Source organism: Amphiprion ocellaris, chromosome 1 (genome assembly GCF_022539595.1).
Source record: "Amphiprion ocellaris isolate individual 3 ecotype Okinawa chromosome 1, ASM2253959v1, whole genome shotgun sequence".
NCBI lineage: Eukaryota > Metazoa > Chordata > Actinopteri > Pomacentridae > Amphiprion > Amphiprion ocellaris.
Window position 1 is genome coordinate 8,463,245 of NC_072766.1, and position 19,301 is coordinate 8,482,545.

Genomic DNA, 19,301 nt, shown 5'->3' on the forward strand with positions numbered 1-19,301 from the left:
AAAGATTCCAGATATTTGATTATCCCCCTCCTTACCATACATTTAAAAGACCTCATCAGACTGAAGAGTAGGGAGACTTGCTGACTACTGTAGTGACAAGTACAACAAACATTACAAGAGAAGAATGCCAGTTTAGCTGCATTCTCCCCTGCAAATCTGAACAGTTTATTCCAAACAATATTTAAACACAGTATATACAGTGTGTGCAGTTTTTGGTATGAAACCAACTGTGAAATCTATTTTGTATACATAGAATACACCATTAGTGCCATTTGTCGTGTGCCTCCATGCTTTGTCGGACAAAAATACTGTGTTGAATTGTACTGCCACCATGTCTCTCAAATGGTGCCATATGTGGGGACTCCTCTTCTGTTTCATTCAATGTAAAAGAATAAATGTGCATTATTTTAGAAGTGTATGAAATTCCATGCTCTTGGATATCAGTATATTCATGATGGAATTAACACAGCTCTGATTATAGATTGATGGTAAACAACAGACACATACCCCTGGGAACAATTAAAAATGCATAATCATGCTTTATCAGTGGTCTTTCTTCTGGAGAAGAATTTCTGATTTAAATTTTGTAAAAGGCATCTCCTCTTTAATGATATGATATGTCGTGTTGAATTTGGAACACAGCTTGGTTTTCTCACTCATCAAGCTAGTGTTGTTTTTATGCCAAAAGCTCATGGGAATGTGGGAAGAGGCACTGGTTTTCGTGCAATGCAACAGACCTTGTGTAGCATGTTTCATGTGCTGTCATCATGTAGTTTTGAAGTTTTTTGCTTGCAGTTTGTTGATGCTGTTGTAAACTGTATGTTGCTATATCAGCAACACAGCATATACCACTTGGAGCAAAGTAAAATTGGATAGTGTGCTTCATCACTGCTTGCATTACCGATATTACCAATTGCCTTCTAATAGCTGCTGTTATTATATGAAAGTGTTATATATATGTATATGGATGCTATGTTATGTTATATATAGAAATGCTGCTACGATAACATTGCAGAGGTGGTCTACCCATAGTTGCCTGTTTGCTTATGGCTGCATTTCTGATTGCCAGTTTAAAGTACTGCTAGACCACAGCTGTGATTTTTCTTTCCTCTACATGGCTGTTTAGTCTGAATGCACAGCAGTATAACCTTTCAAAAAATCATTCTTTCCTGAAATGCAGTTGGTTACAAATTGTCCCACAGCAGGTAGATCCTGAGTTGAAAATTATTCCATAAGTATTGGTAAACTGATAACCTGTTTATACTCAGTTCACTGTGAAGTGTGGTATATGGTGCAGACAAGACAAAGTTTTGCTTTGTGATAAATGCTAAATGATAAACAGCCTCAGAACACAAGGACTAGGTATGGGGATTGGATGTTTTGGATTATAACACGGTTTGGACTGCCAATGTTGGGTTGAAGGAATGACCAGGGGTACAAATGCCTCACTGTATGTCATTGTCTGTATAGCCAGTTCTTCTGTAGACCTTTCTCAGTTTGCCAGAGAACTGAGGGAGAACCGATCATGGGAGGAGAAACATGACCCTCTGCATTCACCCCAATACCCATCCATCGCAAGGAATGTGAAACTGCTTGTGCTGTCCTAGTAATTAATGCTTGGTTTTGTTTTCATCTTGTTTTTCAGGACTCTGTGGACTCTGCAGCAGCAGGTGTTTTTCTAGTTGGATTTTAGCCCACTGACATTCTCCCACAGCCATGGAATCGGTATGTTGACAATAACATCTTTTTGAAAATCTAACATCAAGCTGATTCTCTGCCCTTTCAAGGCCTCTTGAACGCTTGTTTTTTAAACACATTTTTTTGGCAGTTTGTGCGGTTTCCTCTCTTTTTTTCCTAATATATGGATTCCGATACATACTATACCGTGTGTGGGGTTTTATTACAAACAGTAACTTGAGTGCTGGATAGCACAGGAATGAGACGTCATATTTGCACTGGCGATTGTGCCTACTATGTTTTCTTTAGGTTAGTAAATAACATGATAATGCAACATCAGGCAGGTGATTTATCTTATATTTAACCAAACAAGTAGAGTGATGTGTTTTCTTTTTTTTTATCAAATGTAAAATGTTGGTAAGCGGTGTCTTCATGAGTGTGCTTGTGTGTATATGTGTGTGTATGTATATATAAATATATATATTGTCTATGTGTGTACTCATGGTATCAGGCTCTGCTTTTTATTGTTAGGCATGCAGGAGACTTTGTAGGAGATGCTTGTACCAACAAGCAGGCTAAAAGCACAGCGGCACTGAGCTCTATCCAGTGGAATGCATGTATTAAGAATGGGGCTTAGTGCATGCCTAACCTCCGCTTTCCTGTCCCTTTGTCAGTGTGTGCGCGCGCGTTTGTGTGTGCACATGCATGTTTATCTGTGTTAAAGTCTATAAAAAGTAGGTCACAGTTTTGCAGTATAGAACTAGCAAGGTCCTCTGTTACTCTCTGTTTGTCTCACTCACAAATGCTTTTCATGGGCACAGATGCATTTTCCTGGTGATTAGTATGACTGTAGTTGAAAATGACTGATCGTGTAGAATTTTAGCTTATGAATGAACAACCACTTTACTTTTACATCTTAATGCTTCAGAAATCAGGGTTTGCTGCCACATAAGTTTAGTTCCACAATTCTCAAACAAATGCCACTGTATACAAGTCACAGCTTGATGAAGGACATAATTGTTTAAATTTCTGTCAACAAACATACTGTTTAATAGCAGGGACTGAAACAAACTTGGCAATGTTGAAACAGAATTTGCAAGAGAGATACAAATTAAATTAATCCGTGATTGCAGTCACTGCAGGGCCATGTTGGTCCTCCAGGAATTAAAAAGAAAAGAAAAACATATACTCCACATTTAAGGAGGGATTTTGAGAATTGTGACCAGTTTGGTCACAGATAGGGTGCAGTCAAAAATATGCCAACCCACATTTAGGGAGAAAATTTTAAGGAGAACTGTGGTAGGGGAAATAAAGCTGGTGCTCCATAGAGGAATCACAAAATATACTGGTTACAAAAAATCATCTGCCAAGTGATCAGTGTGTAGACTGCTTATCCCCCTGACACCAACGGCTGCAAGATTGGCTTATGCCTCTTTTATGCAAAAATTCATCTCTCTCTGTCTCTGACTCTCTTACTCTCCTCCCATCCGCCATTCTTATGTCTGTGTGCCTGTGGCTGTGCACTAGCAAGAGCTGCTTCTGTTTACCTCTCCGAGCTGCCTATATCTGCTTACTGTCAGTGGAAACCAAGGAAACTGATCACAAAGCTTATTATGGTGCCAGGAGTGGAATACATGCTGTGTGCGAGTGTGTGCCTGTGGGAGCTGGACACACACACACACACACACACACACACACACACACACACACACACAAACGCAAACCCTTTGCCACTCTCCTCCTCCCTCACCTCATGTGATGCCAGTCACATGGTTTCCAGACAAGCAGCTCAGTAAATCAGAATCAGACTTTTATTTTTAACTGCTTTAAATCCTCCACCTGGTCTCTATGGTTAGCAGAACTGACTGAGGTTCCTGAGCAATACTTGTTTGTTTCTCCTAAACTTTGTGACTATCTTGGTACCACTTCCTCTCGTCCACATGAAGCTATTGTCACGTCTGTTGACGTAACTGTCTGAGTGATCTACCAGACAGTAATCTGCTTTGGTATGAAAGTGTCAATGTAGAGCCACTGTAGTGTACAAATGCAGTAGACATCTCTGTTTTAACGAAGAGCGCTTTCTCACTTTCATTCGTCTGTGGTCTGTTGCAGATATGCTTGAACAAGACTTTGTTTCAGAATGTGTTGCATAATAATTGTAACGTTTTTATAACGTGACAGAAGGAACAGGTACTTGCAAACTACACATCAGGCTTAGCAATGCCTGCTTTATTGAGTAATATCAACACTGCAAGTATGACAGCCATGTAGCTCATGGAATTGTATAAATAGCTGACTTAAATCTGCTTAGGAGATAAAGTATGTGTGTGGAGCTACAGTTATGGACCTATGTCTTGTGTGAACTATGAGCACCTTTTATTTACCTACTACAAATAGTCTGGTGTATGTAAGAAGCCAAAGTGTTTTGAATGTGTGTCATTATTACATGCCACAGACAGGCTGTTTCTGTGAAAGTGGTGTCTCCTTTTTATGCTGTAGCCCGCCATCAGCAGTGCTGATATCATTCTGACTGTTATCTTTCAGCAGAGGAGCTGAGAGGGGAGGTTTTTGTGTGTTCGATTTGGTACAGATGAAAGGCTGAAATTCTTGTAATCACACCTCCTCCACTGGTTCTCTCACAGCTCCCTTTCTATCTCCTCCTCTTTCTCCAAAGCAGGGCTTGTTCCTCAGTGGGGATTAGTGTGAGCGGCAGCTCTGAACAGGGAAGTAGGCCCTGCCAGTCACATTACATAACTCGCCCCCGCTACTGCGGCTCGGCCTGGCCCGGCTGGATAGACGACCATAGAGGCTTTGTTTTCCCAACCTTCCCTTTTTCCTCCCCTATGCTGCTCCTCCTCCTCCCCCTGAGGCAGACTGCATACTGATGCCATATAGAAGGGAGTCTGTTTGCAGGGAACAGGCAAGGCACTGTGGCGTGGAGTGTGGAGAAATACGCTAATAGCAAGCTGAATGGCAGGGAGCTCACATCTTAGGCAGAGGAATTTGAGGTCTGCTATAGGTCGTACAGTTTCAGGGAGACTGGAAGCAAGGGAATGTGGTACTGTGTTTTACTGCCTGCCCAAGGGTTCCACATCAGCATGCCCAGTGATTACACAGGTTAGAGTGTGTTCTGTGTAAAATCTCTTAACTCTGACAGCCTTGAGGTAGTTTGTGAGTTTTCCCTAATTCTGTGTTTTTGTACCGTCGTCTTGAGCAGTTTGACCACAGTCATACACACACACGCCCACTCTTCCCCACCTGGCAGTATGCCACTGTTAGTAGGGTGGGAGTGAGAGGCCAGTATGATCTGTGTAATATAGGTTCAGACCAGTTAGCAGTATGAGTGAGTAGAAGTAAGTCGTAGGCGTGAGAGTGAAAAGGATAAAAAGCATTGCATGGCGGCAGATTTATGTTCAACATCTTGCAACATTGAGTTCTAGGCTTTCTCTTTATTATTGCATTTTTCCCTTTGTGGAGTTGGGATAGATGACAAATGACTCTAGTGTTGAAATAATGTAGAAGAAAAGTAACAGAACACGAGAAGACATTTGGCTGTAAGGAGTGTGAGCATGTTCCTATTTAACAAATTCAACTACAATGTGTACATCACAATTTGATTTGTTCTGATTTAGGTCTGAATTTGTAAGGTTTTGTTACCTTGTCTGTAATCACAGTTTAAAAATTCAAGTTGTGTATCTTTGTCTGTCTTTCAGTCAACACAGTGCAGAAACAAATAATGTAGTTCATACTGTAGTTGCACACTGTTAATTAGACTAGGCATTTGTGTTCTGCTGATTATTTATTTTAGTTTTTCTGTTTTTGTATGAGTATTAACGAAGATCTATGTGCGTAAAGCTCATAAAGCTATCTTGTCTAGCTAAACCTTTTGACAGTATTGAAAACCAAAATAGTAGTATCTCTGCACAGCACAGGATGTTGGTTTTCTTTAACCAAGATTTTTTTCTGCTCTTGCTGGGAGGTCATGGTTGCTTCCCAGACCCTGTTTTCCACAATCTTAAGTACATGTTAATACATGCACGCACAAACATGATCTGTACCTGATGGTTAGGCTGATGTAGGCTCACTGCTGCTTCATAATGTTGGTGGTCTATGAATTGCCATGTATTCTGCTATCTACTTATTCCATCATCAGCTGGAGCCCTGTATTTTAACAAGTAGCCTAGCATGTCACACTCTTCTTGTTGTGTCATATCTGCTTCATTCTCTTCATGTAATTCTAATTGGTCTTAAACATTACATCTGTTACATCAATTTCTTCAGCCTATGTGATTAATGTATGAGACTTTTATCATCACAAGAATCTTGTCATAAGTTTCTTGTCTTTTTTTTTGGTTACTTGTAATTAGTAATACAATATGAGTTGGGTGATTTTTGTTGTGTGTCGTAGTACTTTCCTATATGCAATATCACAGTATGGAAAGAGCATTCAAATCACTTGTTACGATTTTCGAAAAACTCACAGCCTAAATGCAGAAATAGAGATGGTCCAGGACTGTGGTCTCTAGGTTTGCATTTTTATATTATCTTGGATTCATCTCTGCATTTGGAGATGGGCTTGAGTGTGCTTTCAGTGCATCAGCCATGAGCCAAGTTCCCATCAAAGAGTAGCAGCTACACCAAAGACTGTGTTTAGATGTGACAGCTAATTTTAGAGCTGCTAGGCCCTTGTCCAAGGTGGGGGAGGATAAGATAACACTGAAGTAGCCCTCCCTCCTTACACAATTTGGTTTTGTTTGTCCATCCAATAACCCTCATTCAGCCCCTGTGGAAGTCATGCACAAACAGAAATATTTGGTGTTGTTGATAGTGTGTACAAATACAAATCTTATTCATATTTTCAAGTTCCCAATGGTTCTTAGATCTCAGAGAATTTCACAAGCAATGACACATACTTTCACATGCCTGTGTAAACATTGTTTACTAAAATAAATTGATATTTGTACCATTAGTATTTGTGTCTGTACAGAACTATAGTGCGTCAAATGAAGATGAGCAAATTTTTAAATAGTAGCGTGTATAGTTAGAGTTATACACTAATCAGCTACAACATTAAGATCACAGATAGGTGAAGCGGCTTTGCATAGATGTTGCTTTGATGTGTACCACCCACCTAAACGTTGTTACAAAACAAGCACACACCTCCCATGGCAATGGCACCCCCAGATGCCAGCAACCTCCTCCAGTAGGTCAGTTCACCCTGCCACACTGCAAAAAACAGCTTAGGAAGTTCTTCAGGAATAGATCAAAATGCTCAAAGCATTGACCCCAGATCCCAATCCGATCAAGCATCTGCAGAATGTTCCAGAACAACCCCGACCCACTAGGCCCCACCCTGCAACCCGGAGGACCAAAAGGATCGTGATCGATCAGAGCTGTTTTGGCAGCACATGGAGGACCCATGCAGATATTAGGGAGGCAGTTTTATTGTTGTGGCAGACTGGTGTATATTTTTATCAATACTAAGCATCTCATCATTCCTATTTCTGCCTTGCTAATGCTGCCCTACACTAATGACTAAAGGTGATGGTAGACAAATACAACAAAGGGACACATAATATCTTTCATAGGATTGTGTTTCCAAATCAGTGTATAAGAGCTTATGCTAGATTAGTTAGTTTGAATTGCAAAACGTAACCATATGTTTGACTGTGTCAGGTTTCTGCCTGAGATTCTGATATAATCCTGTGTTGTGCAATGATAGTCAATGGGTCTTCTTTGCTAGGAATGCAGTCAAAACTAAGCAAAGAGCTATTAAATGTTGAATGAGTGCAGAGAGAAGTTAAGAACCCTGCTCTAGAGTTTCTGTCTGTAATGGTTGCAATAATGGACTCTGTTCTGATTTGTTCATGTCAGAAAGGCATCTGGTTTCAGGAAATTTGGCCCTGAATGGGTGTGGATATGTTATTTGTTCTTTTATCTATTTATTTTCCGCCAGTGATCTGAATTCCATCAATTTGAAGGCGCACACACACACACACACACACACACACACACATTCAAACAAGCCTACAAAATGCCCGGTTACACACTCATTCAGCCTGCACAACACATGTGGTAAAGCTGTCCCTGTCTAGCCCCACTCTCTTGTCCCTCTTACAGCCACAGAGCAATGACCTTGGTTTCAAGTAGCTATACTCTGTTAGAAAGCCAACACCTCTCCGGGGATGGGCTGACCTTGTTGTCTGACACACTGTAAGTCTGCACACCCCTCTCTGTCTCGCTCTCCGTCTCTCTCTTATTCACTCACACACACCTTAGAATCAGCGGCCTAAACAAGTCCTTCTGTGTTAACTTCACCATTGCGGATGCAGTATACTGTATAGAATCAGGCGTCTTTGTTGTGTGGGTTCAGCAGGTTTGGGCCTCTCCCTTAACCAGGTGTTCCTTCATTAGACAACTTGTCTTCTCAGTGACAACACGCTTTTTATGAGGGTGTGTACAGCAGTGCACATTGGTGTCCCCTCCTTTTATGCCCTTGCCTTTGATTTCCTGCAGCTGTCCGGCTGTTCACAGTATATGGATGGGTCTAGGCATGTATATCCATTTCATTGAAGGCCCACAACTGAAATAGTTTTCATAGGTAGAGATTTTTTGTCTCTATCCATCAAGTATATTTCTCCTATGTCAACCTTCTCACTTTATTTTGAATGTTTTGGTGTCACAAGTGTAGCACAAATTAGCGTTGACACATCAGTACAGTGAATGCTGCATTTTTTTTTAGCTTTTACTGTAGCATAAGGTAGGCAAGTGAATATCACAGTATGGTATTCGGTGTTTACATGTGCTCGCAATGTGATTATAATCGCAGAATTAGAGAAAGAATCCTCCATTAATGGCAAGTGTTATGTAAATACTGCAATCAGGTTGCTAATATGTAAGGCCATTATCAGAGTTAGCTTATCTTAATTGAGAGTACTGGAATGCTCAATATTTGAATTTTCCCATGCATTCTTGCATGGCGAATGAAAATGTTTCAAGAAATTGTCCGTCTATGTGGTCGCCAATGACTTTCATAACTTTATTGTGCTCGTTTGAATCATTGTAAGGTGTCTTATTGTCCTTGGAGAAATAACAAATTCTGCTTTAGCCTCAAGGCTTCTGAGTGGGTGGGCAAATGTAGATGTTTGACTAACAGCTAAGCCTGATGTAGCACAGACACAATGTAAACAAACTGAACCTGATGACTGTATCTTGCCAGCTAAGAATGGATGTCAAAGATGACCCCCGCAATTACACATCTTAGATGAACATGCTGATGTGCAGGTCAGTTGTTGAGATGTTCAACATGCTACAGCCAACTAGCACTATGTCTTGCAGGATTGTGTTACTGAATATACTTTCCTTTGGAGATGTTTGTTTGCTAGCTTGTTCAGCAAGCCAAAGTGAGACAAGATATGTGTTTATGCTTGTGAGTAAGGAGATGCTAGCTAGAAAGGAAATGTGTTCTGTAGTTTAGTGAGTGTGTGCAAGTTGCAGGCTGCTTTCACGCTGTTATTGTTATTCTCATGCTAATGTCTGTGGTTGCAAAGAGACAGCAAGCATCTGTATTAGACCACAGTACTGCAAAATATACATTTCTGCTCAATACTGATGACTGAAACATTTTATAAGGTATGCCCTTATAATGTCAGAAAGCAAATGAGTTGACCTGTATGGCACCACTTACTCTTAACCAGCTCAGGCTAACTCTGGCTGTTGGGAAAGCATTTGTGCCTTTACTACTTGACTGTCAATTATAAGTTCTACAGTTTATTTTTTTGTTGTTATTGTGTATGTAAGCATTTTTTCTTTAAATTGTGATTTATTGTCTCTTGAAATTGTGAAAAAAAGTATTCCAGGGAGGAATGTTTGCACTTTTTCTCTTAGTGTGTTCTATATGAATGTAGTGAAATTTTGAAGACATTCTCAGATGTTCACTTGAATTCATTGACCAGCTCTTGGCCCGGGCCATGACTATCATGTTGAAGGCCATCTGGAGAACCTTTCCGTCCTTTATATAACACAACACTTTGCAAAAATACTCAAACCTGTCAGCATTGTGGTTTTGTTGTGCAGTGCAGTTGTGTCTATGTGTTTATGCTTTGCGTCAGGCTGCAGGCTGTGTAAAAGCTGGGCTGGGGCCAGCAGCCAGCCAGGAGGACAGACGAGGAAGCAGATGGATCTGTTTGGACTTAACCCTTCCCACGCCACTTCATCCTCAGGGCCTCTTCCAACCTGCCCACCTCTCTGCAGAGTAGAAGGAATTGAGCAGAGTGGTTTTATGTGTGTGTCTATGTGGTTTGGGCGATGGGACACACATTTATGCTAGTACTACCAAGCAGAGAAAATGGACGTGAACCAGAGTGTGAGACCTTACCTGGCATAAGTTTTCTTACACACCATGTGTGTCCTGAACTGAGCTAATATGTGGCTCCTGTGTCCATGTCGGAAGTACTGGTCTGCTCTAGTCCTCTGCTCTCACTTTCCAATGCTTTCCCCCTCTGGTGCACTCTGCTGTCTGCTCTCTCAGCCAAACCAGCACTTTGCTTGTTTGTTCTGGGAATGTTTTGCCTTTTCTGGGATATAGAGTCATCACAACTTATGAGATTCATTGGCTGTCTGCCGACTGCTTTAGCCACGCAACCTCCTACTTTATTGCTCTGGTTGTTTTTCATTTGTAGAGGTTTTACTTGCAAACATGTAACTGCTGTTTTTAGTTTCATGATTAAAGGTATTTGCTGCAGTCAGACATCCATTACTAGATACAATACGCTTGACTGTTATCAATATTAATATGCAGTAGTACCTATGCATTTAGAAGTGGTTTTGTTGTGACAATGCCGGTCAGCCAATTGCATATCCTAGCTAGTGTTTTTAGAATGAGCAATAAAAGGCTTGCATTTTGTATTATTGTTCTATGAAAAATAAGTCATACTTATGCATGGCATTATTCTGGAAATCATTTTAACTCTCTTGTAGTTCCTGAAACCCTCTCACAGTACTGCAGATGTGTCATAAAATCCAGTTTTGAGCAGTATTTAATCCCACAAACCACTGACTGTCTAGCTAGTTGGTTGATATGGACCATTGTGTTTCTTTATAATATTAAGGTCTACCTAATCATAGTAGCCACCACTTGGCTCTATTTTGTCACCCAGTGGTGTTTAGCACATGATATGTTCATGTGATATACATGCATGTCCTCTGTTTGAGATATTATACATTTGGTGCATGAATGCAGGGTCCTGGTTTAAATGCAAATCAGTGGTCTCTGAGTAAAGCTTTTGGAGGACACCCTCCCTGCTCTCTCTGCTAACTAGTGGACTGTAAATAGAAAACCCCGAGGGCAGATCAATACCAAGTCTGCCTGTTGATAAGGAGGGAAGCACACTGTGTGAAAGAGATGCATTTTTTATAGACTACATGCTCATATTGTATCCAAAAATGCGCCACTCTCTTTTTTCCCATGTTAGATAGAGTTGCTGTGGTGGTTGGTCTATTTTGTCTTTTTGTTATCTAGGGTATTTTGTTTTTTTTGAAGAAAACATATAGTAACTTTACATCATTGTGTCTCCATAACATCCAGGCTTTTTTTCTCCAGAGAGCAGATGTGGGCCGGTATAATGATGTAATATATCGCTATGTGATGACAAAAGCTTTAGTTTCCCTTCGCCATTCCTTCAAGCCACCCCTCTATTACCACAGCCACAACCCATTCCCACTCACTACACTTTGCCCCCCCCCTTTGTCGTCTACCAAGTGAGAGCTGAATATTGCATGGGGGTGGGTCACAGGACAGACATCTGTGGTCGTCTCCAGCCCTCTCTGGGCTTCACTGCCTTGGCTTTATTGTTCTCAGAGATGTAGATAACCATAACAGAAGGAGAGCAGGAGAACCACAGTCAAGTAGAGAAAGGGGCAAAGGGGAGGAGCATTGAGGGGCAGCTTTTGTTTAAAAAAAGAAAAAAGAAGTATCAAGTCTGTAGTGTGGGTATTTTATGGGGTAGTGGCTGGGGGATGGGAAGACCTGGTTTTCATAGCGGTGACCTCTGATCTGAAAGACGTATTCAGGATTTTTGTAAGTCAGCTAGTTAAGTTCACCCTCCTCTGGTTTCTGTCCCTTATCATGTTCTTATACTGACACCAACCAACACCCCAGGACAGCCTGCGTTCTGCTGTGGTTTCACCATGGTCATCAGAACTCTGTTCTGCTCATGCTTCCTATTTTGCCCCTTTTTTGAATTCAGATCAGGATTGGCCTCTTTTCTGACCTTTGGCCAAAACGTAATGGCACTGCACTGACGGCCCCACAAGCCTCACACCGGTACCAATCCCCCTCTTTCACTGACAATTGAACCTGGTCCTATTTAAATACTGACCAAAGAGGCCTATGTCTTGAACTACTTTTCACACTCTTATTAGATTATTATTATTTTGAGTTTAAAAATGTAGTAATAATTGCTAAGTGTTCATTGTATCAAAAAGTTTTAATTGGTAACTTGATTCTACCAATACTAATAAATTCACTGTACTTGTGAAGGAAAGAGCAAAAATGATTAAATGAAACACTGCCTCATGTTGTGTACCTCTGCACTTTATGGCTTTAGATAAAACGGCTAATGGTAATTAGGACCATTGCAGATAGGGACATGATAAGTATGTCATCGCATTTTGAAATATGTGGCAGTGTTACAGGATTTTTGGGGATGAAGTCGTTTGTTTCCACGTTGCTGATGTCTGCCAGGCTCCTGCAGGGTCTGTGTTGGACAGTGTTTTGTCAGCTGTGACACAACCTCTCCTGTATGGCCTTGGAGCAGACAGAAATGCAAAAATTGTATTTTAAAGAAGAAACTTTAGGGCTTTCAGTTTGTGTAACTGAGTAGTATATGTTGATTTACCAGTAGTTCTAAAGCCCCAGAGAAACAACTCGTGTGGTTCACATTCAAACTTCACATGAGAGATTTTATCTCTGTCATGCAGCTGACGTCAATTATTTTTGTGTTTCTTACTGTTTTCTGTTATTAGTTCCTGTGTTGTCTGTCTTCCCCAGCTCTGATTTGATAGCAAGACTTGAAAAAAAATATAAAGATGAATAAACGAGTTCACATAATTTGCAAGGCTGTCTCATGGTATGTTTATTTGTTCCTAAGTGTTGGTCTGAGCCTCGGAGGAAAAAAGTGGATTATTTAGTTTGAATTTGTTGGTTTAAGTTTTCCGGTAGTGTCTTTCTTTTCCACTTCATTATTCATTTGCTCCAGTTGTGAGGGTTATATTTAGAAGTGTTGTTGGGGAAGCCAACACTCGATGTGCACCAAAGGTAGTTAGTGGCCAATTCCTTTATTCTGAATGAATTGTAGCTTGGTGCATCTAAACAATGAGAGGCAACAACCTTCAATCTTAATCGCTCGTGTTCTGCCACTGTTTATGTTAGCTCCTTTGTTCCATCTTAATTTCTTGTCTCAATTTTCCCCTGTTGTCTGTCTCCCAATCCTTCAGTCTTGTACTTTGACGCCCATTTTTACCTACACATGCATTGTTCATTAAAAAAGTGATTTTAAGCCCTTTTCAGACATGGGACATTGCTGGCCTTGATCAATTTTTCAAGTGACAACATTCTGCCATTCATGCAAAGGTCACTTTTATATTAATGCTCATCTTGACTTCATTCAGACATACCTGTGACAGAAAGAACAATGGTATGTTGCGTTATTTCCATATGCACAAGATTGGACAGTACATCAAAGTTCAAGGAGGTACTAATAAAACACTAACCTTAAGTGACAGCAAGTTTATCAGCATAGGGAACAGCATCGGTCAGGATCTAAGGGAAAATGACATCGTGTACTTTTCTTCACTTCAGTCAGGTGAGCTGTCACACACAGTCATAGTTTACAAGCTACAATAAAACTAATTGTTAGATAGCAGTCATCCTTAGATTTAATCCTGCCAGAATTTTATTGGACTGTAAAAGTCTTTTCTACTAACGACAGTATTTTTCTGTTCTCTTAAGTTGTTTTTTTCTTATTGTTGCATTGATCACATTGACATGTTGCCAAAACTATATATAAATAGGTCTTGCTAATCATTTAAAGAACTTTCAAAACCATGTTGATTGTAAACGTGTTCAGATCTAGTAAGATTACTGTTGCAGCTTTTACAGAAAAGTGATGTGCTCCTTCAGACATGAAGTTGAAATGCTGTCAGATTCATGGAAACGAGTGCCTGTCTGAAAGGGATTTTACTTGCCCTTTAAAATAGCACACCATTATCGCCTTTTTACATGAAATGCCATCTTCACAGCTTCAGTTTTTCATATGCCCACGTTTCACTTATGGCATCACAAGTGTATCCCAAGCAACTGTAGTTTTCTCTCAGCTTGTGAAACTAGTAAATCGATGTGAACACAAAACTGTGTCCTGGAGCATGCATGCTGACATGCGCCTGACACATAGCTGTTGAAAATGGAGTCTCAGAGGTGTTTCAGAATAAAACCACAGGCCATTCATGTATTGAAAGAGTATATCAGTCAGAACAACAGTATGGGCTTAGTGATTTTTTTTTTTTTTAATAGTTTTTAGAAGCCAGCAGAGTTTTGAGTTATGGATTGATAGGCTATATCTGGTTGTGAGTGCACAGAAAACACTTTTTTCATTGTATGTGTGTCTTTCAGATTATAAAATAATTCCAGTTTCATCCTTTAACCAAGGCGAGCTGGAATTTCTGCACTACTGTGCTAAAATTTTAGATTGAATTACTGTTCTATGCTCCCAAAACTGACTCCAAAACATAAATGTAGGTTAATGAGAACATCATTATTGAGTGATTGGCTGCAGCGAGTAAAAGGAGAGTTCACAAAAACGGATGCATCAGAAAGTTGGTTTCTTCATATTGCTGTTTTTTTTTCTAATGTGTGACACATTGACTGATATGTGAAGTTCTTTCCAGTCTGAAGATTATCTTCAAAAAGTGCAAAACAAGTGCCATGATGGGTGTGAAAATATGGACATAGTGCAGGTGGAAAGTTAGTATAGGGATCAATCCCTCACAGTGTGATGTTCCAATAGATTTCAACAACCAGATTTAAAGTTGGACAGAGCTCTATGTGTTTTATGTCTCCCTGCATTCTTTTTTTATCTTCCCTTCGCCTTTAGTTGTTGAAACGTGGGTCCAAACTGAAATGTATGAGATGTTTTTTTTTTGGATAGCAACAACTGCTAGTTAATGCTGGGTAACTACTAATGTTATCATAGGCTACTAATAAATTTACTTTCCCCTCATACCCATAGAATGCCATTAAGACATCAAAATCTGCATTGCTGAATTAGTCCATTGATGGGTGCTTGAACATTAAAGAAAATTCAGTTACTGTGTATATAAGGCAAATTTATTGAGGCCCAGTCTCTGCCAAAGATTGCTGTTGTTTTTTTCATGGCCAGAAGGGAGAGTGACTCACTCTTATCCGCCTTCACATTCTGAGAGTTTGTGTGCTTGTGAGGAGCTAGTGGCTTGTTTGTGTGACAGTGATGTGTTCAGATAAGACATCAGAGGTGTGGTTACTGTCTATTTTCTGTCCTGCATCTTTTTCTGCTGCTCCTGACCACATCACAAAGCTTACTCAACCACTGCCCATTTTAGGTTGTATGGTATCTTCTTGTTTTGTCAGTCAGCAATAACGTACTTCATACACATCGAAAACATCACTGTGATTTGTATTAATTCAGCAAACAGTATACAGATTAAATCTGCTCATGCTATTATGTATTCAGTCTTTCATAATAACAGTTACTACTCGCACAGCATTGTTCAGCTGGATTGTTCTCTTTGGTGAGTAGGTATATGCTAAAATAATGTAAAGAATTAACAGTTGATTTTGTTATTTCGTCTTTAGTACCTAGTGGTCTTTGCTGTGTTGCACAGTTATAGAGATCGCTTTGCTGCTGTCTAACTCACAGTACCCCTTAGCAAAGCAGCACAGCATAATAAAACAACTCCTTCCTGTATATAAATTATTACAAAACACATAATCCCGAAAGACAAAGAGCTGCATTGAAAGGTAAAGCTGGTGTTTACTCTGTGAGAGCTGGAGATTACCTCATAGTAGGGCTGGGCGATATGGCCTAAAAAAAAATTACAAAAAATCCCGATTCACGATTCATCCGATTTTTTTTTTTTTTTACCCCCTACCTAATCTCTGCACGCTGGAGTCCAGTCTACTTTATGCAAATGAGCTGCAGCCCTCTCCGGGTAAACATACCGGATCGCAGCTGGAAATGCGCCGCATGTGGCATGCTGGTCCAGTTGCGGTGCGTTTTTACCTGGAGAGGGCTGCAGCTCATTTGCATAAAGTAGACTGACTTCTACTTAATGCAAATTGCATGCGGCGTGCGGAGATTCCACGCATTGTGAAACTGTCCTCAAACTTCTAAACTAGGCGTCGGTGACATAAAACGAGGACAGATTCAGCTGCTGCAGATTATTTCTCGCCTCAAATGCTTTCAGAAATACTTTTCGCTGATGTGTTTATTAAAATAAAAGGGAAAGTTTGCGGCCGAGCCGCTGTGTTTATCTGACTCATCTGCCGGACTGTCCAGCTGAAAGCTCGGTGACGTCACCACGTAGCAGCCTGCTGTTGCTCAGCGCTGTCATGTGACCGTGTTGTGGTCCGCTAGTGACCACCTTCTGTGCGATTTCCAGATGTGGTGCGTTGCCGTGCGGGAAAATCGCATCTAGTGGACACGTGCCTTTAGATCTGCACCGCTCGCCACCATGTTGTTTGTGTATCGGGGGGGGGGGGGACATTTGTGATTCAAATGTTTGTGTGTGTCATCATAAACAATGGAAATATGAATGTAAAGACCTAGATTTTGCACTCTTACATCAGTTTGTGTCTGTATGTTGGCGTTTAAAACAATATGAATTTGAAGCTGTCCTTGGTGGTGAAGTATTGCTTTTCATCTGACAGAATTGGTAAAACAGAACACCATAAAACGTTTCTGCAAGAGCACGTTTGATGAGAGTTACATGACAAATTGAGGAACAAAACTGACCGGCGTTTGTCATGTCAGTTTGTTCAATTGAATCAGTCTCTTTCTACCTCCCTTTTTAAAAATCCTGTTCAAATGTCTTCCGACGTGAAGATTTTGCTGTCTGGGGTTTTAATTCTTCTACCTCTTGCGTTTAATTCCACATTGCCAAGTAATTTTAATAATATATCATTTGCCAGCTAGCTGGGCTTACCTAGCCTAACACATCTACAGTTATTTTCATCATGTTTTGCAGTTTACAAGTGCTGACTAAGCTATTTGTGACCGTTAGGCTGTCTAGACAGAGCCTGTAACATTTTTACCTTACTGTACTAAGCATCTACCATATGTTCCTCTTAAATGAGTCCCCTGTACTGGGTAGGACTACCCCCCCCCCACCAGTGGACGCCAGCTCTTCCAGTGATCATGCCTTGCAGTCATTTTCTACCTGGGACTCATCGCATGTAGTAATAAATATAGGACAATCTTTTTGAAGAAGCCAGAAGTAGCTTTGTTTTTGCACTAAGCTCTTGAACTGATTAAAAATACAATTGGTATTGACTTTATTAGGGATGCAAAACATTTTCCTTAACAAGTAGTTGACAACATTAGCAATCAATAATCAATTCGCTGTTGAAATGATTGAAATGCAGCGGCGATTTTTCCATGTGCTGTTTTTAGCCACTTACACTTGGTGACAGAATCGACTTGTTTACATTCTAAACTTAAAGAACAGATAAAGTAAATGCCAGGTTTCTTAAATTAGAAATAAAATGGCAAAAGAGAGTGACTTCATCTTAAATTTCCTATTTCAAAACAGTCAGACAAAATCCAAAGTATAAAGCACAGTAAACAAGCTGCAGTCTTCCACAGTAAAGAACCTGTAACATACTGATCTCTTTGCAGTGCTTTTGTATCAACAATTCTCACACCTGATCTGCATGATGAAGCTAGTCATTCACTGTGGTTCATGTTAGCTGCTGGAAACAGCTGGTTAGCTGGAACAGATTTCCACAGATACTGTCACACCAATGTTATCAGTCCAGGAAATTATTCAACTGTCAACTATAGTCGATAGTTGCAACCCTTTCCCTAGTAGTACATTCAACGATGTTAATAGTGATTGACAGGTTTTGCTTACCTGTCTTCTAAAGAAATCTTTTGTCTTATGTTTCTCTGTAGTATTTTCTTAACTAGGCAACCAACCTTCTGCTTTCTGTTTATACAGGCAAACGCTTGCCCAGTGTGACTGATCATGTGATATGCATTTACAGGCGTTAGTAGTGAGTGAAATTATTTCTGAAACGTTTGTCTAGACAGATTCTTTCCTTTTAAAATACTATGTTGAAATGAAAACTTATTAGTGTGGGTGTAGCCTAACAGAAAAAGCACAGAAAAGTGTGTGTGAGACTCTCAAACACCAGTGCTCCACTGCGTTGTTTTTATTGTTTTGTATCCAGCCATGGAGAACAGTCTCTCTATGCTGAAATTCTGCTATCCAAAATACTCTGTGGGTGCAGGGCTTTTAAAATGAAGCACACTCTGTAGACAGAGTTGGTTGGAGTTCTGTAACGTGCTGCAGTATTTTGGTCAGCACATTTGTGAGGTTTTCAGGGGCTGGAGTTTGGTGTTCCATAAAGCTAATCATTAACAAAGTCATTAAATCCAAAATACACCCAAAGGCTTTCCTTATTTAAAGATGAACTACAAGATAATTGTAGTATGTGTTCACTGTACCCCGCCTGGATGTGTCAGTCTGACTTTGCGGTTCATTTCCACATTTTTCATTCTATCAACACAAGTTTTTGCAAATTGAATTTTTTTCCTCTGCTCTTTTTTGCTTTTTCCTAATTCCACTGTTTTATGATGTATTGAAAATATAATTAGGAAACTGATGAAATCTTTTTTAAAGTATTATTTAAAAAGCGGAAACTAGCACAAGCAGTGGGATCTTTTAGGTTGTTTTGAATGCATACACATTTTATACTTACAGCATGTGATACATCTTGCCTATTATTCCATAAATGTGAAAGCACATAACATTTGACAGTAGTGAAAATTGATTGTGAAGAGTTTTGTGGTTTTAACAAACTAAAAGAGAATAGGAGATTTTTGTTTTTATTATTTTGCTCATGTTTAGGCAAATCATCATCACAGCAATCTTTTTGTTTTAACTCATTGCAAGGATTTAGTGACAAATTCTTAAGATTCCTTCAGATTTTTTTCAATGTGATTTACAGTTCTAGTATATAATTGCATGCAGTTCCACTTTGATATGGAAATTACATTTTGAAGTATGGATTTCTGCTGTCATTCTGTCAGAATCCGGAAGCTATAGATGCTGCTGAAACTGTCCCCCGATGTGGCTGAATGCCAGAATTGAAACGGTAAATTATTCCGATTATGCCTGTCACACACAGTAAAAAGCCGCTGAAGGAATTTATGCTCTCACATAAATAAACAAGTGATATGACAGGCATGTAAATGGATGGATCTATTCTCTATTTCCAAGAAATTGCAAAGGCAAATTTTATTTATTTATTTATTTATTTATTTATTTATTTATTTATTGTTTGATTTTATTTTTTTGGCTGTTTGTTT

The 19,301-nt window shown here is 39.8% G+C and overlaps 1 protein-coding gene across 2 annotated transcripts in view; it reads left to right on the plus strand.

Annotated features, from left to right (window-relative positions):
- The window catches only part of ankrd11 (ankyrin repeat domain 11), a 101,329-nt gene that overhangs the window by 22,749 nt on the left and 59,279 nt on the right, over positions 1-19,301 (plus strand). For both annotated transcript variants that reach the window (XM_023298794.3, XM_023298795.3), the window contains exon 2: positions 1,646-1,725. The gene's annotated coding sequence lies outside the window, so the exon portion shown is untranslated. The remainder of the gene's footprint in view (positions 1-1,645; positions 1,726-19,301) is intronic.